This window comes from Mus caroli, unplaced genomic scaffold, assembly GCF_978045245.1.
Source record: "Mus caroli unplaced genomic scaffold, Mus_caroli_1 scaffold_12, whole genome shotgun sequence".
NCBI lineage: Eukaryota > Metazoa > Chordata > Mammalia > Rodentia > Muridae > Mus > Mus caroli.
In genome coordinates this window covers 23,657,341-23,684,956 of record NW_028227267.1, presented here as the reverse complement: position 1 = coordinate 23,684,956, position 27,616 = coordinate 23,657,341, and the positions used below count along the sequence as shown (strand labels likewise).

General features: G+C 42.7%; 1 protein-coding gene across 10 annotated transcripts in view; it reads right to left on the bottom strand.

The window, feature by feature from the left end:
- Window positions 1-26,805, bottom strand: part of Sfmbt1 (Scm like with four mbt domains 1) — a 104,801-nt gene extending 77,996 nt beyond the window's left edge. For 5 of the 10 annotated variants that reach the window (XM_085828493.1, XM_085828496.1, XM_085828497.1 and 2 more), the window contains exons 1-2: window positions 26,125-26,345; window positions 71-162 (exon numbers count right to left, since the gene is read on the bottom strand). The gene's annotated coding sequence lies outside the window, so the exon portion shown is untranslated. Of the gene's footprint in view, window positions 1-70; window positions 163-2,330; window positions 3,572-25,414; window positions 25,788-26,124; window positions 26,346-26,745 lie in introns of those variants that run through there. The other 5 variants (XM_085828494.1, XM_085828498.1, XM_085828501.1 and 2 more) reach the window with 5 other exon arrangements.
- Window positions 26,806-27,616: the final 811 nt, after the last annotated feature.

The window sequence follows — 27,616 nt, the reverse complement described above, 5'->3', positions numbered from 1 at the left end:
AAATTACTTTATTAAAAATTACTTTCTCCATTAAAACTTGAAGTATTTTGCCTGGTATAGTTGTACATACCTAGAATCCAAGCACTTGGGAGATGGAGACAGGAAGAGCAAAAGTTCTAAAGTCATCCTTTGTTACATGGCAAGTCTGAGGTCTAATCTTGTCTGAAAACAATACAAAAACCATTATTTAAGTCTATTAGTAATTTCTACACCAACAACACAATATCCACACTAATTTCTACACTAACAAAACAATACAATTAAGTATCCTTAGACCAATTAACTCTCTAATCTTTAATCCCACAATAACTGTTTCTTAAAACAACTCTACAAAGATGATAGCCTATATCTCTGTCACCATCTACCAGAGTCATGTTGTTGCGTTCTGACAGCGCTTAAATCACAAGCTCCTTCACATCATGTCTCAAGGGCATAGAACTTAATCAACTGTGCATTCCTTACACCTCCTAGAACCTTCTTCACACCGCAGCTACTTAACATTCAGGATTGCATTTCTATATTAGATAGAGATACCTAACTCACTAATGTCTAGTCCTAATATGCCCAGTATAGCTGGTAGAAGAATTGGAGAGGCCATCAAAGAGGCCCTGTAAATTCCTTAGGTAGCATCTGGAAGCAATCTGATTGGCTCTCAGTCCTCTTGAAATACTATCAAGTTAAGAGATGTCCCCAATTTTTGTTTGTTTGTTTTTTTTGTTTGTTTTGTTTTTCGAGACAGGGCTTCTCTGTAGCTGTGGCTGTCCTGGAACACACTCTGTAGACCAGGCTGGCCTCGAACTCAGAAATCTATCTGCCTCTGCCTCCCAAGTGCTGGGATTAAAGGCGTGAGCCACCACCCAGCAAGATGTCCCCAATTTATGTTCACACACACACACACACACACACACACCTGCTGTGTAAACATTGTACGGCACAACTTGCCAGGTTGCCCTGTTCATAAGTCTTTCAAAGTACGAAAAAACTAGATTAACCCTAAACAGCTGCTTATGGTAGCTAATCTCAATTGTCAACTTGATGAATCCTCAATCAACTGAAAAGCTTCTGCACACCTGTGAGAGATTAGGTTGATTAGGTTATCAAGTGAGGTAACCAACCCACTATGGGTCACACCATTCATTCCCGGGGGTTCTGGGCTGTATACAAGGCGAGCTGAGCACCAGTGTGCATCAGTCTGCTTCACACAGTGAGTGCCAATGTGACCAGCAGGTCCTTCAACCTCCTGATGCCAAGACCGTCCCACCGAGACTGAACAAACCTATTAACCCATGAGCCAAAATAAACCACTTTGTCCCTTACACTGTTTTTATCAGGGTATTTGGTGACAACTGTTAAAGTAACCAATATACTGCTAACGTCCGCATTTCTTTTGCACAGAACATCTCTAGAAATTCTGTAATACTTGGACTTTGAGTACAGTTGTCTTAAGTCAAGGCTCTAACATCCTTTTGTCTACCTTCATGAGTTAAAACAAAAGTTGCTAGAACAACAAAATAAATGTCAAAAAGGCCACAGAAGAATGAGAACACTTTGAATGAGAAGGTCTGGCACAGGGAAAGGCACCTATAGGGTCTAGTAAGTAGCCAAAAATGACTGTGGACTTCTGATCCTCCAGGCTCCATCTCTTAAATTCTGGTATTACAAATGTGTACCCATCGTGCTCCATTTATATGGTGCTAGGAATCAAAGACATGGTAGGCAAGAACTCTTAACAATGAGCTATAGCCACAGCACCCTCCCCCAGCCCTCTAAAAAAAACACTTTTTAGAAAAGCATTTTTGGATTTTTAATTGAAAAAAATTTATATAATATATTCAGATCATGGATTTTCCTCCCCAAACTGCTCCCAGACCCTCTCCACCTCCTACCCACCCAACTCCATGCCCTTTCTTCCTCTCTCTTTAAACAGGCAAACAAAACAAAATTTTAAAAAGACAAACAAAAAAAGAAATGTAAGCAGACACACACACACACCCCACCCGAGACCCATAAAAACACAAAATTGGAAGCCATGATATATAAGCAAAAGACTAGTAAGAAAAAATGCTCAAGCAAAGTCATATGTGACAAAAATCTAACAACATCATTGTCTGTTTTGTGCAGGGCTATCTACTGCTGGCATGGGGCCTATCCCTAAATGTGGTTAATATACCCAGTGTGATCCCACTAGAGGAAACTAACTTTCCTTTGCAAGTGGATGTCAAATGACGATAGATTCTTGATTAATGGTGGGAACCCCATGTCCACTTCCCTCTCTCAGCACTGGGACCCTGTACAGGCCCTGTGCATGCTGCCAGGCTCTGTGAACTGACTTGTGTAACAGTCCTCTTGGTCTGAAGGCACCATTTCCTAGGAGTCGTCCATCCCTCTGGCTCTTAGAATTTTCTGCCTCCTCTTTCACATAGCTCCAAGTCCCGAAAGGAAGGGTTTGATAAAGACATCCCATTTAGTGCTGAGTGTTCCAAAGTCTCTCACTTTGCCAACACTGCCCAGTTGTGGGTCTCTGGGTTAGCTCCCCTGTACTTGTAAGTGGAAGCTTCTCTGATGATGGCCCAGGGAGGCACTGACCTATGGGTAGAGCAGACTACCATTAGGAGTCATTTTATTCCTTTAGCAGAAAAATAGTATTTAGTTTTCCCCTAAACTCATGACATAACCAGTCTCAGGTTCTTGGCCACCTAAACAGTGTCAGCCATGGGTTCCATCTTGTGACATGGGCTTAAATCCAAGCAGATAGTAGCTGGTTACTCCCACAGTGACTGCCACTACTACAAAAGCATACCATGCAGTCAGATCACTGATGTAGATCACAGGGTTTGTAGTTTGGCTACTGTTACCTTTCTCCTTGGGTATCGTGCAGAATACCTTCCAGTACTGTGAACAAGTAGTCATTAAGAGTGAAGGCTCTACCTGCTTAAGCACCAGCTCAACTTCTTTGTGTTCAATGAGATATGTAAGGATTTGTCTTCACTTTGTAGAGAACAACAGTTTGTAGAGAGCAACAAATAGCCTTGGCAATAACCTGAGATGTTTGGGGCTTCGACACAAGGCCCCTTGAGCCAATGACTCAACTAGAGGTAACCCCCTCCTATTACTGCTCCACTTGATTGTCTTCCCTGTTATTTAGTGACTCCATTTAAGTTTCTTTCATAGGTTAGGAAAGCACTTTAATGGAAACAATACACAGAGAAGTGTGAACATAAACCGAGGGATATTCTAAAGTTTTTCCAAAAGAGGATAATTGTGGGAAGCCACATGTGCCATTGCAGGGTGGTGCTGGCTTCCGCTGGCCACCACGCATACATAGGCAGTAAAGTTTTTTTTGCCAAGATGAGGTTTTGAGAATTAACCAAAATTAACCAATCAGATGAGAGACAAGTTAACCAATCAGATGAGAGAGAAGTTAACCAATCAGATGTAGGCATGCAAATGAGGTGGTAAGCATAACCCAAGCACAACCAATCCGGGTGTGAGACACGCCTCTCCTAGGCCTATATAAGCAGGACCAGTTCTGGGCTTGGGGTCTCTTCGCCTCTGCAATCAAGCTCTCCAAATAAACGTGTGCCGAAGGATCCTGTTGCAGCATCGTTCTTGCTGGCCAGTGGGGGGGGGGGGGGCACACAAGAGATAATAATCACAAATTTTGACTGTTAAGATAGGTAATACTTTTCTCCAAGGTAAACAGCCACCATCTTCATGAGATCAGCTGAGCCTGCTTGCAAGTACCAATCTTGATAGACCCTGTGGTCATTTAACATTCCCTTATGGGAGGAGAGTAAGTAAAGAAGTTTGGGAAACTCCCCTGTTCCTGTTAGCCATTTGTATGCAATTCTGCCCTAACTGCAGAAGATCTTGGAGAGTGGCACTCAGCCTCCTCCTACCTGTAGCCCTTCACCCATGCTTTGTGAATAAAGGTAACAAACTCACTGATTCCCACAGGGTGAATTCTGGTGGAATCCTACTTTGGTTTATCACTGGGCTTTTATGAGGAAGCAGGCACTGTTTGTCTCCTCGAGGGAAAAAAAAATCTCACAACACTGTAAACTTCACCCACAGAATATCTTAAGATTACAAATAAAAATTCTTTGGAAATTCTACAACAGAACTGGAGTGCCATGTTTGATATCCCTTACTAAGCATCCCACGCATAAACCAATGTTTGGGGCCAATGAGATGTCTCACCAGGTAAAAGTCACTTGCTATACAAGCCTGACAACCCAACTTTTATCACTAACTCCTGTAAAGGACGCAGGGTTTTACACCTGTAGTTCTAGCACTGCTGTGGTAAAGCAGGAAGCAGACACAGAAGAATCGCCTTCAGCTTACTGCCAACTAATCTGGAGTACACAGCACAGCAGAAACAATAAAGATCAGTCACATTTCATGCGAATATGAAATGCTTAGCTTTAATAGTAAATGCCTTCCTCCAACATTTTCTTTGTAAGCTAACTACAAATTCTAAAATTACTGGAGTCCAATTTCCCTAAATTTGCCCCAATCAATCCCATCCAGTAAAACACTAAAGATCAACATACATACACAAATGCGTGCATGCCTGTCCCTATTTAAGGAGGATGGGGAAGTAAAACAATAACCCACAAAGCCTAATGCCTATAAGGTCCTCTTGTGCCCCAGTAGCTGTCTCCCTGTCTAAGAGATCACAGGTTCTCCCCAGATGCAGGCCTAGAGCAGGTATTTATTAACAATGGTGAAAGGCAAGTGGAGCAACAGACTTGTTTCTGAAGCTGCCATCCTGCAAGGGACGCGCTCGCAGCAGTCAACCCAGGGCAATGCAAGTGAGCATCCTCCATTCCACTCACACGCTGAGCCTGAGAAGTGGGTGCTTCTTCATAACTCCTCCTCCCTCAAAACACAGCAAATGGCCGGTGCTCAGTCCTGAAGGTTCTGCTGAGAACAAAATACACTGCAAACATCTGAAGAGTCTCAGCTTTCTTGGGAAAATGGACATTATAAATTACTATGACTTTTTTTAGGTTTTTTATTTTTGTTTTTTTTTCGAGACAGGGTTTCTCTGTATAGCCCTGGCTGTCCTAGAACTCACTCTGTAGACCAGGCTGGTCTTGAACTCAGAAATCCGCCTGTCTCTGCCTCCAAGTGCTGGGATTAAAGGAGTGCACCACCACACCTAGCAGTATTTTTAATTTTTTTATGTGTATGTGTGTTTTGCTTGCATAGACCTCTGTGCACAATGTGCATACACAGTGTCTGCAGAGACCAGAATAGAGTATCAGATCTCCTAGAACTGGAGTTACAGTCAGCTGTAAGCCACCATGTGGGTGCTGGGAATTGAGCCTGGGTCCTCTGGAAGAGCAACCAGTGCTTTTAATTTTTACTACTGTAATTTTTAGAAGTGACATTGAGGAAAGGAACCTTGCTAACCTAAAACATTAATCAAAATAAGCCCTGCTCATCAAGTGTGGTAGAACATGCTGTAATGAGTTCACTCCCAGAGTGAGACTATCTTGAAAGAAAGAGGAAAGGAGGGAGAGAGGAAGAAAAAAAACTGCAAGCAACAAAACATGGCAAGATACTGGCTTCTCACCTTTAAAACCAAAACAAGCCTCCAAATTGCTTGTTCACATACCTCCACTTAACATGCATATATGTCCGGACATTCTTCTCAGTACTAGGAGGCCATGATGACTAGAAGTGTAGAATTCTGTCTTCCCAACAGCCTTTACCATCTTCACCAGAGCAGCTGTGACTAACTGCAAAAGACCCTCACCTGAGATTCCAGCCACTTCTGCCTAAACCTCCCTTCCAGCTGTATGTTGACTTTGTATAAGCTGCAGATAGTTTCAGGAGGCCATAGAGTATATAGTGCTTGGAACACGCAGCCATGAAGAAGTCACCATAATGGGATGAGACCTAGTGATACTGCTGTTTGAGTTACCTACAGTCCTGTAAGTAACCCCTCACCCCTCTGTAATAAGCCAATAAACACATGAGCTCACCAAGCTGGACTTTGGTGGAACTGTTACTCAGTCTGTCCTTGGTGTCTTACCTGGGGAGAATGGGTGTTTGCTTTTATCACTCCAGGAAAAGCTAATGCAACAAAGACAAACACTGCTCTTGTCTACATGGATTTCCCAACAATAAATTAGAGAACGTACTTCTATTTCTCCAATAAGGGACAATATGTAAAGTATTCTTATATACATCAGTTTTAGTATTTATTAAGTATGTTTTAAAGTCTTACAATGAACTAAAACTAGCTAAAAACAAGAGCATGTCATATAGGAATAAGCATCCTAAGTAAAACCGTGACAGGAAAGGAGCACCTAGCATGAAGGTAAGAACAGTCAGGACTGAGTAAGACAGCGGAGCTGACCCTCGCTCGCCATCAAGGCACTTGAGAGGCACAAGTGGTCCATGCGGATGGAGTGTGGGACAACTGAAAATGGCAGAAGTGGGCAAGGAAGCAATCACAAGGGCAGTGCTGGTCACACGGGAGTTTGGATTGGTTTTCATCCTCATGGAAGTCTCCCGAGTATGGGAATGACAAAATGAGATCTGAGCAAACAATTGTTTCACATTTACAGGAAATTTACATTTTTAAATAAAAATAACTTTACAAATGCTGTCCCAGCCTAGCGTTTTTGTGTCTTCAGTTGTAATTTATCTAGTATCTGTTTGAGATAAATTCTGTGTATGGTATTGAAGAGAAATAACAAACCTTTAATCCCAGCATTTGGGAGGCAGAAGCAGGCGGATTTCTGAGTTCAAGGTCAGCCAGGTCTACAGAGTGAGTTCCAGGACAGCCAGGGCTACACAGAGAAACCCTGACTTGAAAAACCCAAAAAAAAAAAAAAAAAAAAAAAACACAAGTCTCTAACCTTGAGCTCACAGAGCCAGGGGACAGTTAACAAATAATTAGAGCTGTAATATAAGAAGAGTATGTACGTGGTGGCGCTTGCCTTTAATCCCAGCACTCAGGAGGCAGAGACAGGCAGATTTCTGAGTTCGAGGCCAGCCTGGTCTACAAAGTGAGTTCCAGGACAGCCAGGGCTACACAGAGAAACCCTGTCTCTCGGGGAAAAAAAAAAAGAGTATGTAGACTGCTGTGTGTGCCAGGAGAAAAGGTGATTGATACAGCATCAAGGAGTCCAAAAACGAAGCTCTGGCCTTATAAAGCAAGCAGAGACTTGGCTGATGGAGAATTCCTCTCAGTGCTACCTTCAAACCACTGGTTCTTTTAAGAACATCCAGGAACTACTGAAAACTCGTCCTTTACAGCAGTTACCGAAGATTATTAAAGTGGAAAAAGTGGGGAAAAGAGTTAATACATAAAACTCGCAACTGTGGGGTCACGGGGATTAATGATTAGAACAGTTTTGGTTTTTGGGTTTTTGTTTGTTTTTAAGAAGAAGAAGAACAACAACAACTCTAATAATCTGGTAGGGTTCTGGTTTCTGTTTTAAAACAGGGTTTTACCTATCTCAGACTGCACTCAAACTTTCTAGGTAGCAGAGAATGACTTTGAATGTTTCATCCTCCTGCCTCCACCTTCCAAATGCTGGAATTATAGGCATGCAACGTCATGTCTGGTTATGCAGTGCTGGAGATTAAACATTTACCATGCTAAGATAGCATTTTTACCAACTGAGCTACCATCCCCAAGCCAGGTGATGTGGTTTGCTTTTATTTTCCATAACACTGAAAATGTGGCAATCTACATATCATTCCAACAAGGGCATTTGTGCTCCTTTTCAGAGGTGAGAGTGTTTACATTTACTATATTCATTAAAATCTACTACTTGTGCCAGGCATGGTGGCACACACCTTTAGTCCCAGCACTGGAGAGGCAGAGTCACCTGGATCTCTGTTGAGTTTGAGACCTGGTCTACAGAGCAGGTTCCAGAACAGCCAGGACCACACAGAGAAACCTTGTCTCAAAAAACATTTTTAAGTAAAACCTAACAATGTACCTCAGAATCTTAAACAAAAATAAGCCAGGCCCCAAAATTAGAGATAATAAATTCCACAAATGAAATGGTGACAAAAGGACAAAAGGGATGATACTCCTCCTAAATGTCAGGAAAAGAGAGTTGGTTCTTTGAAAAAATAATGAGGTAGAGAAATACTTAGCCCAAGAACGCACAGACCCAAATTAATAAAGTATGAAGTGAAACTCAGGGGATCAATAAATAATACTTTGAAAAAGGAATTGCAATAAATTGGAAAATAAAGAAACAGACTAATTTCTAAATACCCATGACCTAACAAAATGAAACCATGAGAATATATATTAAAAAAAAAAAAACCTAATCAGATCTATAATGAGCAATAATACTGAAGTGGTAATAAAGGATAAAATAACATTACTGCTCCTCAAATTATTCTCAAAAGCAAACAGGCTAATCTTGGCTGTCAACCTGACTACATCTGGAATCAACTAAAACTCAAGCATTTGAGCTGAGAAGACTCACCCAAACCTGGGCCACACCTTCTAGTGGCAGCCTACATAAAAGGACTTACTACAAGGAAACTTGCTTTGGCCTGCTTTCCCTCACTCTAACTAGCTAATCTGTCTATCTTCCAGCTAAAGCACTCTTTAAGGATACTAAAACCTTTTTCTTCTGGATTCCAACACATACTGAAGACCAGCTGAGACATCCAGCCTCCTGGACTGAACTACCACCATATTCTTGTCCTTCTAGTGAGAAAACAGCCATTATTGGACTAACTGGACCACAGCCTGTAAGCCATTCTAATAAATCCTCTGTGTGTGTGTGTGTGTGTGTGTGTGTGTGTGTGTGTATGTGCGCGTGCGCGCGCGCCTGCACCCTGTTCAAAAATACATGGAATAGTATAACAGAACAAGGGCAAAATTAGCATGGTCATCACAACAGATGCAGAAAGCTGTTTAACAAAGTTCAATACACCCTTTTATGATAACTCCAAAGAAACTAAGGACTGAAGAGCCACAATATAGACTATAGCCAATTACAGTAGTCAACACAAACAGACAAAACTGAAACTGTTTCTAGTCTAAAACAAGGAAGGGGCCAACTCTCATTACTCTTATTTAGTACAGTGCTTAAAATCTTGGCCAAAAGCCAGGTGAAAGATAAAAAAGAAAACAAGAATTATCGCTTTTGCAGATGATATGATTCTATTCTTAGAAAGGCCTAAAGTCTACAACACTCTTATAAATACATTTAGTAAAGTAGCAGGATGTATCAGTGGCTTTTGTATACACTAATAACAAAATTGCTGAGAAAAAAATTAAACAATCCTAGTCACAAAAGCTTTTAAAAAAATTAAATCTAGAAATAAACCTACCCAAAGAAGTGAAACATATACAATGAAAGAATTTTTTAAAAGAAGAAAAATAATGAATTCATTAAAAGATAAAAGAAAATCTCAGGTCACAGATCAGGAGAATTGCTAAAATGGTCATAAAAACACCATCTACAGATGTGTTTGTACTCAACATCCAAAGTCCAATGGCACTCTTCACAGAACTTTAAACAAACTCTTAAAATTCATACGGAAGCCCAAAAGTCTCAATAAGGCCAAAGCAATCCTAAACAAAACCAGCAATGCTAGAAGCACAACACTTCAAAATATCCTACAGAGTCATTCTAACAAGATACTGATGCAAAAACAGACACACAGAGAAATAGAATAAAATCTAAAACCATACACCTATGTCCACCTAGTTTAAGAGAGGTGCCAAAAACATGCTTGTTAACAAACAGAACTGAAGCAAATCCATTTCCACACACAGGAGATCTAGACTACATCCCTCTCAACCCAAACAAAATCAGCTCAAATGGATCAAAACTCCTAATGTAACATCTGCAACTCTAAAACTGCTAGAGGAAAAGGTTGGAAAATACTTCAAAATGGAAACCTAGGCAAAGAGGTTCTGAATATATGACTCCATTAACCCTGGACATAATAGCAAAAATTAACTTATGTGATTGTATCTAATTTGAAAGCTTCTGCACAGAAAAAAAAATTGCCAGAATAAATGTATAGCCTACAAAATGTGAGAAAAACTTTGCTAACTATTCATTCCACAGGGAATTAAAGATTTATTTTTAATTATGTGTCTGTACATGAGTATGTGCACATGAGTGCATGTGTCCATGAAAGCCAGAGGTGTAGGATCACTCTGAAACTGGAGTTACAGGTATTTATTGAAAACTGACATACAAGCTGGGAAAAGCAGTTTATGCTCTTAATGACTTAGCCACCTCTCTAGCCCTTCATGTGGAACTGAGTATCTAGAATATATATAAAGAATTTAATTTTTTTTAAATTGGAACAAGTAACCCAATCAGTAAATGGACAAGTGAACGACACACTTTTCAAAATAAGAAGTACAGATAACCAATACAGGGAAGATGTCAAAGTGTCTTAGCCATCAAAGAAACACAAAGCCACATTGAAGCTAAGTGTGGTGGTGTACACTTATAATTCCAGCACTTAGGAGGCAAAGACACCAGGATGTGTGAGCTCAAGGCCAGCCTCCCCCCCTGCCCCCACTTCAGGTCAACTTGGGCTACATGAGAGACAGTCTCAAAGAAAGGAAGGAAAGAAGAGAAGGCTAGGAGGAAGGGAGAGAATAAAAAGAAAAGAAAAGCCTCACTGAGATCCTATCTCATCTCAGAATATCTATCACCAAGGGAAAAAGACAAACGTCATCAAGGGTTCCTCATTAGCCCCTGCACCCACTTACACATTCCCCCAGGCCTATGACCCCTGCAGTCTTGAACTGTAGTCACCCACACAAGACTTCACAAGGTTGGGGCCATCAATGGTTCCTCTTGAAGAGGATGGAATGCTCACAAGGCAGGTTCTTGAGACATTCCCCTCCATGAGTAAATAGGACAATAGCTGAGGATAACCACTGTTCTTTGTTGTAGCCACTCTGAAAGATGCTCTTGCTAATGGACATAATTCCTCACCCCAGCTGCTATAAGTAACAGCAATGGTTTAGATTGGTCCCCCAAACTCCATGTTGGCAGTATTGTTTCTTTGGTCTCACTCAAGCCCTATATGGGACGAACAGATGTTTGTACAGTTCGCTCTGGCAAGTTACTAGGACAACATGTGGGTGGGATGTGAACTAGTACCCATGGGGCCCAAAAGAGGGTGTCAGATTCAAGGGAGCTGGAGTTACTGACAGCTCTAAGCAATCTGAGGTAGAAGCTAAGAACCAAATTCAGGTTCTCTGTAGAAGCTAAAAATGCTCTTTAACATCTGAGCCAATTCTTCAGCCCACTAGAAGTTGTTTTTTTAAGCTTTATTTGTATGAGTGCCTGCCTACATGTACATAGGTATACCATGTGTTCATAATCACACACACATATACATTATGAGTAAAATTTCATTTCAAAAGAACTTACAACTCCTCAGCATGTAACTACTCAACTCCTAAAATCTTTAATTCTGTAAGATCATTCCCTCCATCTGACTAGATTTATATTTTATAAATACAGATCAAATATTACAAACTAAGAAAAGCATTGTGCACAGGGTTATTATGTAAGTCAATAAGCTTACCTAAATGTTTGATAGTTATCTATTAACTCAGAAGTGAGAGGAAAAGGGGACAACACTTAGCCTAACCAGAAAAGGTAGTGCTATGTCCAATTTTCTGAGGAACCGCCAGACTGATTTCCAGAGTGGTTGTACAAGCTTGCAATCCCACCAGCAATGGAGGAGTATTCCTCTTTCTCCACATCCTCGCCAGCATGTGCTGTCACCTGAATTTTTGATCTTAGCCATTCTGACTGGTGTGAGGTGGAATCTCAGGGTTGTTTTGATTTGCATTTCCCTGATGACTAAGGATGTTGAACATTTTTTCAGGTACTTCTCAGCCCTTCGGTAATTCCTCAGTTGAGAATTCTTTGTTTAGCTCTGTACCCCATTGTTTAATAGCGCTGTTCAGTTTTCTGGTGTCCAACTTCTGGAGTTCTTTATATATATTGGATATTAGCCCCCTATTGGATTTAGGATTGGTAAAGATCTTTTCCCAATCCGTTGGTTGCCTTTTGGTCTTATTGACAGTGTCTTTTGCCTTACAGAAGCTTTGCAATTTTATGAGGTTCCATTTGTTGATTCTTGGTCTTACAGCACAAGCCATTGATGTTCTGTTCAGGAATCTTTCTCCTGTGCCCATATCTTCGAGGCTTTTCCCCACTTTCTCCTCTATAAGTTTCAGTGTCTCTGGTTTTATGTGGAGTTCCTTGATCCACTTAGACTTGAGCTTTGTACAAGGAGATAAGAATGGATCAATTCGAATTCTTCTACATGCTAACCTCCAGTTGAGTCAGCACCATTTGTTGAAGATGCTGTCTTCTTCCCACTGGATGGTTTTAGCTCCTTTGTCAAAGATCAAGTGACCATAGGTGTGTGGGTTCATTTCTGGGTCTTCAGTTCTGTTCCATTGAACTACCTGTCTGTCACTGTACCAGTACCATGCAGTTTTTATCACAACTGCTCTGTAGTACAGCTTGAGGTCAGGGATGGTGATTCCACCAGAGGTTCTTTTATTGTTGAGAATAGTTTTTGCTATCTTAGGATTTTTGTAATTCCAGATAAATTTGCAAATTGCCCTTTCTAACTCTGTGTTGAATTGAGTTGGAATTTTGATGGGGATTGCATTGAATCTGTAGACTGCTTTTGGCAAGATAGCCATTTTGACTATATTAATCCTGCCAATCCATGAGCATGGGAGATCTTTCCATCTTCTGAGATCTTCTTCGATTTCTTTCTTTAGAGACTTGAAGTTCTTATCATACAGATCTTTTACTTCCTTAGAGTCACACCAAGGTATTTTATATTATTTGTGACTATTGTGAAGGGTGTTATTTCCCTAATATCTTTCTCAGCTTGTTTATCCTTTGAGGAAGGCCACTGACTGGTTTGAGTTAACTTTACATCCAGCCACTTCGCTGAAGTTGTTTATCAGCTGTAGGAATTCTCTGGTGGAATTTTTGGGGTCACTTATGTATACTATCATATCATCTGCAAAGGGTGATATGTTAACTTCTTCCTTTCCAATTTGTATCCCTCTGACCTCCTTTTGTTGTCTAATTGCTCTGGCCAGAACTTCAAGTACTATATTGAATAGATAGGGAGAGAATGGGCAGTCTTGTCTTGTCCCTGATTTTAGGGAATGCTCTATTTAATTTGATGTTGGTTACTGGTTTGCTGTATATTGCTTTTACTATGTTTAGGTATGGGCCTTGAATTCCTGATCTTTCCAAGACTTTTACCATGAAGGGGTGTTAAATTTTGTCAAATTCTTTCTCGGCATTTAATGAGATGATCATGTGGTTTTTTTGAGTTTGTGTATGTAGTAGATTACACTGATAGATTTTCATATATTGAACCAAAATGTACACATAAATGATAAAATGTTTAATGTACCTCAACTATTTTTATGCTCTAGGCAGGGATATGTTATGTGCAGCTCTAAGGTTATTTTACAAAGGCAAAAGTAAAAACAAACCAAAATAGTATCTTGAAATTATTGCTACAATCTGTTACACATTATTTTTATCAAGAGAAATTTGTGTATGTGTTTCAAAAACTCATACACAATGGGTGGGGTGGCTAGAGCGATGGCTCATCAGTTAAGAGCCCTTGCTACTCTTACAGAAGAACAGGGCTCTCTTTTCGTAGGACCCACATGGTGGCTTACAACCATCCCTAATTCCAGTTCCAGGAGTTCTGAAATTCTTTTCTGACTTTCTCCAACACCAGGCAGGCATGTGGTGCATAGACATTCATGCAGGCAAAACACTCATGCACATAAAATAAATAAATCTTTTTTTTTTGTTTTGTTTTGTTTTTTTTGAGACAGGGTTTTTCCGTATAGCCCTGGCTGTCCTGGAACTCACTTTGTAGACCAGGCTGGCCTCAAACTCAGAAATCCACCTGTCTCTGCCTCCTGGGTGCTGGGATTAAAGGCGTGCGCCACCACTGCCCAGCTAAATAAATCTTTTTAAAATATATTTTAACTCCTCAGAGGACAAAATTACTAAATTTGACCTCAAGCAAAATAATTGTTGTTTAAATAGCTTTAAACTGAACAACAATAACAAAATAAACTGTATATCAGCAAGAAAACTTTTGAGCTTAAATAGCTCAAAAATATTAATTACTAAATTTATTTCACCTTATGTTGTCATTCCAAGTGTGTAGCCTTGACTACCATGATGGCAAATCTTTTTTTTTTAATATATTTTATTACATATTTTCCTCAATTACATTTCCAATGCTATCCCAAAAGTCCCCCATACCCTCCCCCATCTCCCCCATTTCCCTACCCACCCATTCCCATTTTTTTTTTTTTTTTTTTGGCCCTGGCGTTTCCCTGTACTGGGGCATATAAAGTTTGTGTGTCCAATGGGCCTCTCTTTCCAGTGATGGCCGACTAGGTCATCTTTTGATACATATGCAGCTAGAGTCAAGAGCTCTGGGGTACTGGTTAGTTCATAATGTTGTACCACCTATAGGGTTGCAGGTCCCTTTAGCTCCTTGGGTACTTTCTCCAGCTCCTCCATTGGGGGCCCTGTGATCCATCCACTAGCTGACTGTGAGCATCCACTTCTGTGTTTGCTAGGCCCCGGCATAGTCTCACAAGAGACAGCTATATCAGGGTCCTTTCAGCAAAATCTTGCTAGTGTATGCAATGGTGTCAGCGTTTGGAAGCTGATTATGGGATGGATCCCTGGGTATGGCAGTCTCTAGATGGTCCATCCTTTCGTCACAGCTCCAATCTTTGTTTCTGTAACTCCTTCCATGGATGTTTTGTTCCCAATTCTAAGAAGGGGTACAGTGACCCCACTTTGGTCTTCATTCTTCTTGAGTTTCATGTGTTTAGCAGATTGTATTATATATCTTGGGTACATGATGGCAAATCTTAGCTATCAACCTGACTACATCTGGAATCAACTAAGACCCTTGCGGCTGGGTATGTCTGTGGGGATTTTCCTATAGGGGGGCTGGGGCCTCAAGGCACAGAGCTCTGACTGACCTGGATGTGCTTCTGTGGACCAGGCTGGCCTCAAACTCACAGAGCTCTACCTACCTCTGCCTCCTGAATGCTGGGGTCAAAGGCGTGCAACACCATGCCTGACTGAGAGATTTTCTTAACTGGGTTATTTGAGGTGGGAAGAGTCACTTAAATCTGGTCCATACCTTCTGGTAGAAGCACACATAAGAGATATACAACAAGAAAGCTTTGGCCTGAGTGCCCTCACTCTAGCTTACAAATCTGTCCATCTTCCTGCTGAGGCAGTCCTTGATTACTAGAGACTACTTTGGGATTTCAACACACACTAAAAAACAACAACTCTACAGGAAGCCTCTGAACTCCGGCACCAGACTGGAACTGCTGAAGACACCCAGTCTTGTGAACTGAAAAACTACCAGAATCTTGGCCTATCAGTTGGGAGAGATTACAAAGACCATAGCCATAGTCTGTAAGCAACTCTAATAAATCTCATCCATATATACACATACATACATACATACCCATATACACATTTTATACACATCTTTTGTATATGATATATACACACATCTTTTCACACTTATCAGTTCTGTTCCTTTAGAAAACACTAATACAACTATTAACAAACCATCTTCCATCCAGACCATAGCAATTCTAATAAATCTTTCATATATATATGTGGCTATATAGGAATATATATGTGGGTATATATGAAACATGCACACATACCTTTTTTTTCATGCTTATCATTTATGTTCCTTTAAAAAACACTAATACAGCCGAGCAGTGGTAGCTCACCCCTTTAATCCCAGCACTTGGGAGGCAGAGGCAGGCGGATTTCTGAGTTCGAGGCCAGCCTGGTCTACAGAGTGAGTTCCAGGACAGCCAGGGCTACACAGAGAAACCCTGTCTCGAAAAACCAAAAAAGCTGGGCGTGGTGGCGTACGCCTTTAATCCCAGCACTCGGGAGGCAGAGGCAGGCAGATTTCTGAATTCGAGGCCAGCCTGGTCTACAAAGTGAGTTCCAGGACAGCCAGGGCTATACAGAGAAACCCTGTCTTGAACCCCCCCACCACCAAAAAAAAAAAAAAAAAAAAAAAAACCCACTAATACAACTACTAACAAACCACTTTCCATTTCTCATTTAAGACCCTCTCTGAGAACTGTAGAGATGGGTCAGTGGTTAACATAGTTGTTCCAAAGAACCTGAGTTCAGTTCCCAGTACCTACAGCAACTGCCTGTAATTCTAGCTCCAGGAGAATCCAAAACCTCTGAATTCTGAGGGCACCTGCACATTCTCACATGCACATACACATAAGTTTTTAAATAATAAAAATAAATCTTAAAAAAATACACTCTCTAAATATTACCTCATTCCAAAACCCAATCCTTCCCACAAAGTCCTCAACTACTCTATCTACCCCAAATCAGTTTAGTAATTAACTTCTTTCTATGCTAAGTAAAACAGTAAAAAGGAACTACTGCATACTACATACTACTGTGCACCACGCCATGAATGCTTCTACTCCTCCACGGTGCTCAGTTCACTAAAATAGCTGACAATCTACAACGTTCAAGACATATTTCACATCATTTGACAGAATATGGACTCGAGGCTAGAAAAATGGCTCACTGGTTAAGAATGAATACAGGCCCCAGCATTTATGTGAGGTGGCTCACAACTACTTGTAACTCCAGCTCCAGGGAAGACAACTCTGGGCTCCTCAGGCACTGTGTTCATGTGCATATAACACATAATTTGGGCACACACACACAGAGAGAGAGAGAGAGAGATGCCCAGACAGCCAGGGCTACACAGAGAAACCCTGTCTTAAAAACCAAAGAAAAAGGAAACAAAAAAATTCCTGAAAGATCACCTAAAGACAAAGAGAGTTTAATAAAGTTTGAGATTTTTTTTTGGTTGTGCTTTTTAATGAATTTTATCTTTAGTTAGTTCAATATACTATGTATATGTTTAGCTATCAATTTGACTACATCTGGATATGTTTAACTCTACTTTAAGGTATTGTACCTATATAATGTGAAGTTCTAGTCTTTGAATGCTGCTATTGCAAACTGGTTTAGGATAATTAAAAAAATGCAAGTCAGACAAACAGATGATCATATTAGGAAGTAGTTTAGTTAATTACAGAAATATGTTTCCAAGGTTGGACAGATAGGAAATAGCTAGAAACAAGCAACATTTGCCTAGTCAGATATACTACAGATAGATGAATGGTCTTTAAAAACCTCAGAGTTACAGAATATGGCATTTAAAGATGTTTTATTAATAAACGGCCTATTTTGACAATGAGACAAGTCTGCTCCTGACTGCACCCCCATGCTACTTCAAAGAAAATGATAAGTATCAAAGAACCTCCATACTGACTTTGCCTCAAATATGTGGCAAGCTAGTCGCTTGGGCAAGAAACCGCCCTTGCTTCAACTACAGATAGAAATGTTGTCCAAACTGTACAAAACAAGATGCAGGCAAGTCAACTGTTAAGCTTTGCCAAAACAAGGTAGGCAGTCCTTCATATGCCCTGCTTCACAAAAAAGTCTGTCAGATATTGTAGCAGAATCCCCCCCAATTAATTTAAATATTAATACAACAAGAAGCCTGTGATTGGACAGGGAAAGGGAGGTGAAGCTAAGAGTTTCAGGGACAGGGACAGGAACACGGAGGAGGGAAGGGAGGAGGGGAGAGGAGGGGAGGGGAGAGGAGAGGGGAGGAGAGGATAAGGAAGATGGGGGAAGAGAGAATTTTGACTTACTGGATTAAGGGGACTTATGACAACTAGTCACGGGGGAAGATGGCTGAAAAGGTACAAGCAGCTCTGAGGCAGGCGAACCATAGCTGGGAAGGCTAGCCAAGAGGCAGTGAGACCACCGGGACAGAGAGTAGCTGGATATAGTGCAGGTGGTACCATTTATTTATTATTTCCCGCAACAAGATATTCTGGGCCAGAAAGCTAAAGATGATGCTCCAACGATACAGGGAAATTTTGGAGGACCGACCAGGCAGTCAGCTTTGTCATGTCTATGCTTTTGGAAGCTGTTCGCCTGCACTCCCTACATACCCAAGTAATATGTATGTATTCCTTCTCAGATCTCTGATAGAGTTGAAGACTAGATAGTTACAGTCCCACAATTAAGATTAAGTTGTTTAGGGTTTAGGAAAATGTTTTAAGGTCTAAGATGTTTTTAGGTTGGTAATACAAGTTGTGATTAAAAATAATTTAGGTACAGAATTCTCAACTCACCAAGATAGGATAGATAATAGAATACCTTCTCTAAGATTGGCATATACATATGGACTGCTCAATGTGAATGCAATCTTACCTGATAATTTTCATAATTGTTATTACTGTTTACAGTTTATTATTGAAAGAGAAAGAGCCTTTTGTTGGACTAAAGGGGGACTAGAGAGAGAGAATCTCTTGTAATGAATAGAAGTATCCCCTATCAAGTAAAAGCTGATTGGCCAACAAGCTGAGGCAAGAGGAGGGAGGTGGGAGTTCTGACAAAGAGAGGAACTGTGGGTGCAGCAAGAATTCACCCAAACTCTGAGAGAGATGGTTGCATAAAACTGAGGAAGAAGTAACTAGCCACATGGCATGATTTAGACTTGTTTAGAAAGGATAATTGATTTGTGAGCTAGCAGAAAAAGCTACTGGCTTAGGCACTTATTCATATATAAGAAGTCTCAGTCACTTTGGGGAACTTGGGCACAAGTGGAAAAGCCCATGGCTATAATAATTTTTACATCCCATTGAAAAGATTGATCATTTTTCTTTAACAATAACATATTCTATTACATTTTTATGGCTATAAATACAACTGTTTGATCTCTTTAAGGCAACAAAGACAAGGAAACTGTTAAAACGAAAAAGGAAAGGAGCCCTTCATCAGAGAGTCTGGTCAACGCCTCTTACCAAGAGAAAACAAGAATTTCAGCACAACTACCAACTGCTATCATAGAAGAACATTCCTTTCATATACAGATACTTTATGTTAAAAGTATTTTTTCAAAATTGGCTTAAGACCTAAATATGTATGTCCTTGGATAGGGCCTCATTCCCCTCCCTCTGGGTGGATGTTTGGGTTTTACTAGGACAGAGTTGCAGGGCAATGCCTTCAGGACTAGCCTGAATATGATTTTTCTAAGCATGCTGTGAACACAGACAGACTAGAAGAATTATAGACAAACCCTTGGGTTTTTCCCATTATCAGAAAAGGTGTGCACCGTGCAGGAGCAGGAGCTTTTTTTTTTAATTTATTTATTTATTATATATGAGTACACTGTAGCTGTCTTCAGACACACCAGAAGAGGGCGTCAGATCTCATGACGCTGAGCCATCTCTCCAGCCCATGAGTAGGAGCATCTCTAACATGGTGTACAGTACTGCGTGTGTTGACTGCTTTTTATGCTTTGTTTAGTATATATGTGCTTTGTGAGAAGGATTAGATTTTGAGATGAGGTAATACTTAAGGAAGGTCTTTTTTTAAGACTCTTGCTAAAATTTCTGCAGTGGACTGACAAAATGGCTCAGTTGGTTAAGAAGCCAGATTCATGAGATGAAGAAATGCCTCAGAAGTTTAGAGGACCGGTGCTCTTCCAAAGGACCCAAGTTCAACTCTCAGCACCTACATGGCACCTTACAACTATCTATAACTCATCTAACACCACTTTGTGGACCCTCAAGGGTACCAGGCATACATGCTGTTCATGGCCATACATGCAGGCAAAACACCAATACACGTACTAAAATAAAAATTTTCATTTTGAAGGCTCTTTAAATGGCAGTGTGGGGGGGGGGGAATCTATAATCCTGGAGGTCCTGTAGTGAAATGGGAGACAGAAACAATAAGAGATCGTGCCTCAAAAAACAAGGCAGAAAGGACTAGAAAAATGATGGCTCAGCAGTTAAGACCACTTGCTATTCCTGACACAAGACAGGGGGCTCAGTTCCCAGAGCTTACACAGTGGCTCACAACCATTTATAACAGTCCCAGGAATCTGACCCCCTTTTCTGACCTCCACTGACAAAAAGCCAGTACACATACCTATATGCAAGTAAATCATTCATTCATGTAAAATCAAATAAATTTAAACAAAAACCCAAAATGGAACAAGTAAACAAACTTAAAAATTAGTCATCTAACTTCCACACATGCCCACAGTCATACCAACACCACCAACAACAACAACAAAAGAACTTTAATAAAATGAGAAACTTTTTGTTTGTTTGTTTGTTTTTCTTTTCTTTTCCAAGACAGGGTTTCTGTGTGTAGCCTTGGAACTCAATCTGTAAACCAAGGTGATCTCAAAATTAGGGTCCTGCCTCTGCCTCCTGAGCCCTGGGATTAAAGGAATGAGTCACACACCACCATCCAGCAGAAAACTTACAGGAAAGTCTCTATTTTTTCTTTAATAACTTTTTAAAAATTCTCCTTACCCTCACTTTTGAAAACTTTAAACATGAATTCTCAACAACCTAACTACATCTTTCCTGTTTGTAAATCATTTTCCAGAGGGGCTGGTATCACTTGAAGTACAGTAGCAGCCTAACAAAATCCCACTCCCTAAAGTCTAGTGGCTGAAAACTTGAGTAACCAAAACTCCCAGACACCTGCCATCAGCTTAACAACTATGTATAAAGAAAAACTGTTTTCAAATACAAAAATAAAAATTAGATACAAATTGTATTCATGAAAAGGAAAACACTCTGCCAGAACAAATCTGCAGTACTTACCAGGAACATTTTTAAAATCTCACTGAAATTGCTATAAAATATTAGCTATCAGCCAAATAATGCCATAAAGTCTGTTTAAATTTTTAAAATAGAAAATTTAATATAATATTTAGCATTCAGATTCCTGTATAAATAATATTTACTATGTCATTTAATGTGACTATAACATAAGGCCATAATAAAAGGTCGATGAAGTTTGATCTGTTCTTTTCTACAGACATTAAATTCAAATGACATCTTCCACTACACCACATTTCTAAAGCTGAGCCCAGTCTAGATCACTATGAAACAAAGGTCACCGTACAAATGTGCGGGCACACAAGGATTTTTGCACTTTGGTGGTGGTTTGTTTTTATATAGTTTGGATTTGGGTTTTTGAGTCCAGGAAGAGTCTCATATAGCCCATGATAGCCTAAAACTCACTGGGTAGCATAGGATGGCTTTGAATTCCTGATCCTTCTGCTTCCTAAATGCTGGCACTGAAGGTCTATATCATGATGCCCGGCTGCCAAAGGGTTTTGGTTTTTTTAAAACATATCCCTTCCCTTTATTTTTTTAAAGATTTATTTTTATGTCTATCAGAACACTGTAGCTGTTTCCAGACACACCAGAAGAGGGCATCAGATCTCTTTACAGATGGTTGTGAGCCACCATGTGGTTGCTGGGAATTGAACTCAGGACCTTTGAAAGAGTAGTCTTAACCACTGAGCCATCTCTCCAGCCCCCAAAGCTTTATTTTTAACATTTATTTAAAAATCTCTGTATGTATATTTGTGAACACATACATGGCAAAGCACTTTTAAAGGGAAAAACCATGGTCCCCAAAGAAAAAAGCCCCTTGTATTTTCTGTTTTTTACATATGCCCTCAATTGCATCCCAAAGATGCAGCAGTTTTTACAATGGTTAAGAATTCAAAAGGGGGGCTGGAGAGATGGCTCAGCGGTTAAGAGCACCGACTGCTCTTCTGAAGGTCCTCAGTTCAAATTCCAAAAGCCACATGGTGGCTTACAACCATCCTTAATACATCTGACGCCCTCTCCTGGTGTGTCCAAAGACAGCTACAGTGTACTTACATATAAAAAATAATAAATAAATCTTAAAAAAAAAAAAAAAAGAATTCAAGGAAAATAAAAACCTCGGAAAACTCAAGCAGTTCATGGATGGTGGCTAGGTCACTGTGTATTCTACTAGTTCTTGAAGCTGTAAACTCTGAATGGAATGACCAAATTCAAATTAGTTGTGGGCCCATCGACATGCTGAATAGACAGGGAAAGGAAAAAAACAAAACAACAAAAACAAACCTCTGACCTTTGTGGATCTACATAAGTCTCTAACATGGATAGTAAGCCATTCCAACTTTCTACCACACAGAAGTCTTTGCAGACCAAAAAAAAAACCAAAAAAACAAAAAAACAAACAAAAAAAAAACCTAGGAGTTTGCAAGAAGCTAACAAGATAAGCATTCACCTAGAAGCAGTAGAAACAAAAAGCACATGGATACATTCAAAGATATTTGGAAGACACTGGCCAGTTACTGCAGCAGTATTCCAGTGGATATTGAAAACTCAACTGTTTGGCGAGGGTTCTAATACAAAAGAATGGCTTTAATTAAAGGACTTTACAAAAAACTGCAGCTGACACCATTTTTATTTATATTTTGTTCTTGCTTTTACTGTTAAATTTTTAATGAAGTGATAAGCCAGGTGTGCATCCTACATACAGGGCCAGCAGAAAAAAATGGAAACAGGCAACCTTTCGATGTAGGAGGTTGCCAGGACCCTCCAGAACGCACCAGAGACCTGGGAGATGAGAGGCTCACAGAACTCAGGAGGAGGGACCTTAGATGAAATGCCCCCACAGTAGGGAGAGGGAACTTATAGAGCCCGCCTCCAACAGGAAGACAGGGCATCAAATGAGGAAGGGGGTTGCCATAATTGTTCCTGTCTGAAAGAACTGCAGGGATGGAAATGTAAAAGAGCCTGAGGAAAAGAAGGTCCAGTGACAGGCCCAAAGTGGGATCCAGCTCAAGGGAGACCCCCAAAGCCTGACACTATTACAGAGGCTATGGAGCTCTGACCTATCATGACTGTCCTCGGAAAGACCCAACAAGCAGCTGAAAGAGTCAGATTCGGATATTTGCACCCAACCAATGGACAGAAGCTGCTGATCCCTGTGGTTGAATTAGGGAAAGCCTGGAAGAAGGAGGAGGAGGGCGACCCTGTAGGAGGACCATCAGTCACAATTAACCTGGACCCTCAAGATCTCTCAAACACTGGACCACCAACTAGGCAGCATATACCAGCTTGTATGAGGCCCCCAACACATATACAGCAGTGGAATGCCAGGTCTGGGTTCAGTCAAAGAAGATGCACCTAACCCTCAAGAGACTGGAGGCCCCTAGGAGTTTAAAGGTCTGGTTTGTTGGGGGTTGGGGACGTCCTCCTGGAGACAGGGGTGTGGGAAGGAAGTATGGGATGTGGAACAGTTGGAGGGAGGAGGGGGGAGAGAAAATCTGGAGTGTAAAAATTAGATAAATAAAAGACAAGAAAGAAAAGAAAGCCAGGCGTGGTGGTGCACGCCTTTAATCCCAGCACTTGGGAGACAGAGGCAGGTGAATTTCTGAGTTCGAGGCCAGCCCCTGATCTACAGAGTAAGTTCCAGGACAGCCAGGGCTATACAGAGAAACCCTGTCTCAACACCCCCCCCCAAAAAAAAAACCCAAAGAAACAAAGAAAGAAAATATTAGTAAACTAAAAAAACTGCCATTTTAAAGGTAGTTAAAGCATTATACCCATATTATTAATTCACTAGACTTTTAAAAAACTCAATTTTCATTCAATTATCTTTGCAAATTCTAAGCTTAACAGAATTCATCTGACACCTTTAACCCTTAACTTGTTCAAAAATTCATAATTTCTTCCTTCAAACCTACTCTCTACAAATACATCTGTATCCAAAATGGGAATCCATTTAGATAAATAAAGATCCCCAGAAACCACAATCCTAACACACCAAAAACTGCTCAGTTAAAAATGTCCTTCTGAAGCTGGGCAGTGGTGTGGTGGCTCACCCCTTTAATCCCAGCACTTGGGAGGCAGAGGCAGGCGGATTTCTGAGTTCGAGGCCAGCCTGGTCTACAGAGTGAGTTCCAGGACAGCCAGGGATACACAGAGAAATCCTGTCTCGAGAAAAAAAAAAAAAAAATTAAAAAAAAAAAAGTCCTTCTGACCACAAAGCCCAAAGGTCAAAGTCTTAAGACCCTGTAGATACTGGAACCCTACACCAGTACAGCATCAGGACCAAAATGACATCTCCGAGGATACCTGCTATCCTTAGATAGTTAATATTGCCCTTTCACATTCTAAAAGGTCCTGCTTCAGACAAGATCCATTGGTTGTGTCAGAAGTCAGGCCAGAGGTTGCCTTAGGGAAAGGGCAGGTGTTTACTCAATTAGAGGAATCCCTTGGTGGGGGGAGGGCTGGAAATGCTCTGTTCTGTATCTTAATGTGTATATGGCCATCAAGACTTATGCATATGTAAAACAAGGATGAACTGTCCTTTCCCGATTTCATTGTTAAACTGTGAAAGGTGTAACTTCTTAAATATATTGAAATGCCTTCTTTAAAAGTCTGTGTTCAAATAAAGTCCACAGAATTATTCTGGATTTAGCTAACAAGATGGTTTTTCCAATCTATTTTTATAAAGACACATATTGTGAGTAATTTTATGTAGATAGAACCTTTCAAAACTTTTTTAAAATCTCATTTTAAGAAGTCTCCAAATTTTAGAACCAAAAGCATGGTGATCTACTTATCCCACTTTTGCAAATAATAAGGAAGATTAAAAAAAAAAAAAAAAAACTACACTGGGTAAGACACCTACCCAAAGATAAAGCAGCTCAATGGTAACGTAGTAATAACCTTATAACACAACTGGCTCCTTCTCTCAGGTCCCTCTAGTTCCAACTGGATGTTCCTGACACTGCAAACAAATCTGAACTCTGACTCTACCTGTGGCCTAAGAGTTCATTTGCTGCGAGTTAACAGGCCCCAATGTGTACTTACGAAAGCACGTTCATCCTCCTCCACCCCATCTAGACAGCTGACACAACAACAGTTACACGCTCAAAGCATTCATTTTGCTTCAGATGAAATAAAGTATGACATCTTAAAAATCGCGGTTCAGGAGAGGCCATACGCAGATAATGACTAATTCCATGTTACTTCCTTCAGATCTTTTTGATGAATACAGCAATCACAAGACACACACCACCAACTTGGGGCCAGTAACTGCTGTGAGTGACCCGCGGGGAAGAGCGCCCACCAAGTAAAAAAGAAAAAAAAAAAAAAAAAAAAAGCCCTACAGGAGACGGGAGCGTCCCACCCCACTGCACCGCAAGCTCTAAAGATGACCTGGCTTTGACAGCTTAGTTTGAGACCCCACGCGAACAGCTGGCATCTCGGGGGGAAACTTAACACGACGTCTATCCTTTCCGCGGGAATTTATCTCGAGTCTCACAAGGCTTTTCTGCTCCGCAAAGAGCAGGCCTTGCTTCCCAGGACACAGGGCTCGCCCCTCCAGCGTCTTTACAGCGAACAAAACAAGACTTGGGAACAGAAAACGAAACGGTCACGGACCTGTCGAGCGGCCTCAGGACGCTCCCCAGATCCGCGCAGGGGGTCGGGCGGCGGTGCCTCCCCAGGCGAAGCGCCGGAGAGGCCGGAGCCACCGGTTGCGGTGGAGGCTCAGACTCGGCCACCGAGCTTGCTGTCGCCGCTGCCGCCTAGGCCCTGCGAAGTTGAGCGGCCGCGCGGGCTGCGGGTTCGCGCCCCGCCCGGAGCGAGCCCGGGGGGGCGGGTCCGCGGGGGCTCGGCGGGAGGCCGCTCGATGGGGGCAGGGGACCGGAGCCTGCAAGTTGGGAGCCCGCTGCCGCCACCCGGCCACTTTGGCCTCTCGCGCCCAGCTGGGCTGACGCGCGCCGCTCGCCCGTTCTCTCTCTCTCTCTCTCTCTCTCTCTCTCTCCCGGCGCCGCCGGCCTCCGCCGCGGCCGCGAGGTGCCCGGGCGCGTCCCCGCAGCCCCCGCCGGCCGACGCGCCGAGCCTCGGGACCGCGCCAGGCCGCGCGCGCGGGCGCCGCGTCCCCCGTTCGCCCCCCCCTCCAGTCGTCCCCCCCGCCCAACATGCCGCCGCCGCCGCCGCCCGTTGGCGCCTCAGCTCGCGCGCTCGCCGCCCGCCGGCTCCCGGCGCTTCCCGCTGGCAAAGTTGCTGGGCCTCTTTGGGAGGGCGCCGCACCACCCCTCAGGCCGCCGCGCGGGAAGGCCCAGCCGGCCGCCCCGCTTTTTTTTTACCTGACGGGAGTTTTCGCGCGCGCGCTTGCTCGCTCGCACGCCCGCCCGCTCGCTCGGTTTTCTTTCTTTCCTTCTTGGCGCTCGCCCGCGCGGGGCGCCTTTTCCGCTCGCGCTGCTCGCGCCCTCCTTCCTGCTGAGCCCGGCAGAGCGGGGCGGCCGGCAGCTCTCCCCGCCCCCCTGCACCCGCGCTCCGGCGGAGGCGGCGGCGGCGGCGCTCCGCGCTCCGACTCATTCCAATATGGCACGGACGCAAGGCGCATGCGCCCGCGCCCCCCCCACTCCCTCCCCCAGCTCCGCGGTCCTCCCTCCCGGCAACCCGCGCCCCTCGCTTCGCGCGCGTGGCACTCCCGACCCGGCCTCCCCAAGCCCACCGGCTCGCGGAGCTGGAGCTGCACGGGAGACGACGCGTCCGCGGGCCCGGGTCCATAACCCGCCGCTTTGCTCGCGTCCCCCTGTCCGCACCTCGCCGAAAGACACCCGCGAGGCCGTGGCGCTGGGCGTCGCGGCGTGAGCCTCTGATCCCCGACGGCGCCATGGACCGAGAACGGCTTGGAGACGGCGTCCTCGGGCTCAGGAGGCGCGTCCTGGCCTTGCTTGGGATTCTGGAGAGAAAGACCTCACCTCGGGCTTCTGGACCGGGCGGCTCGGGACCCCGCGAAGTCCCTGATCCATCCGTCCCTGGCGAAGCGCGCCACTGTAGCCCGCACGTGACCACCTCGAGCAAGATGGTATTAGCAGAGAGGCAGCAGTTCTGCAGGTCCCCAAGGGGCGCATGCCGTGGCCGAGGGAGCTGCGCCCGCCCGCCCGCCGGCCGGACCACGTCGGGAATCCTACATGTTCTTTGAGATCTAGCAGGGCACTCTAGTGCTCATCTGCCGAGTCCGACTCGAACGCCTCTACGTACCTCATGTCCAGGCTCTGTAAATGAGTTGTCCTGCCGCAAAGGGGCACAGGCTGACCTAAGAACTTCAGGAGAAGCTCAAAAATGCTGTGAATCAGCCTCGAATCGGAAGGTGCCCACAGGCAGTTAGACGTTCGGCTACTCAACCCTTCTTCAGCAAGCACAGGTGTCAATAGAAAGCACACCCACCTGCTCCAGAAAGTTCCCTCAGAAGAAAATCCCAGCGCCTGTGGGATCCCGGAGTGCCAATGAGACCAGACTCTCCAGCCTAAGATGGCCTCAGTCAGGGGCTCCTACTCAAGGAAGACTCCTTTCTTTTAGAGAAGAGGAGGCGCCCACACACAGAGACACACACGAAGGTCTTGGGATGCTCCCATTAGCATCTTTCTCATGTTTTGGGCAACCTTGGGAAATATGCACATTACAAACTCCAGATGATTTTTTTCTTTTTGTAAGTGTAAGCACCATTGAAAAGACAAAGTAACAAGAAAAAAAAAAAAAGAATGTAAAAGGATATTCAATTATTACTACACAATTTGAGCTCCCTCCACCCTACCCCACTCCCGCCAAAAACAAAAAACAAAAAAACCT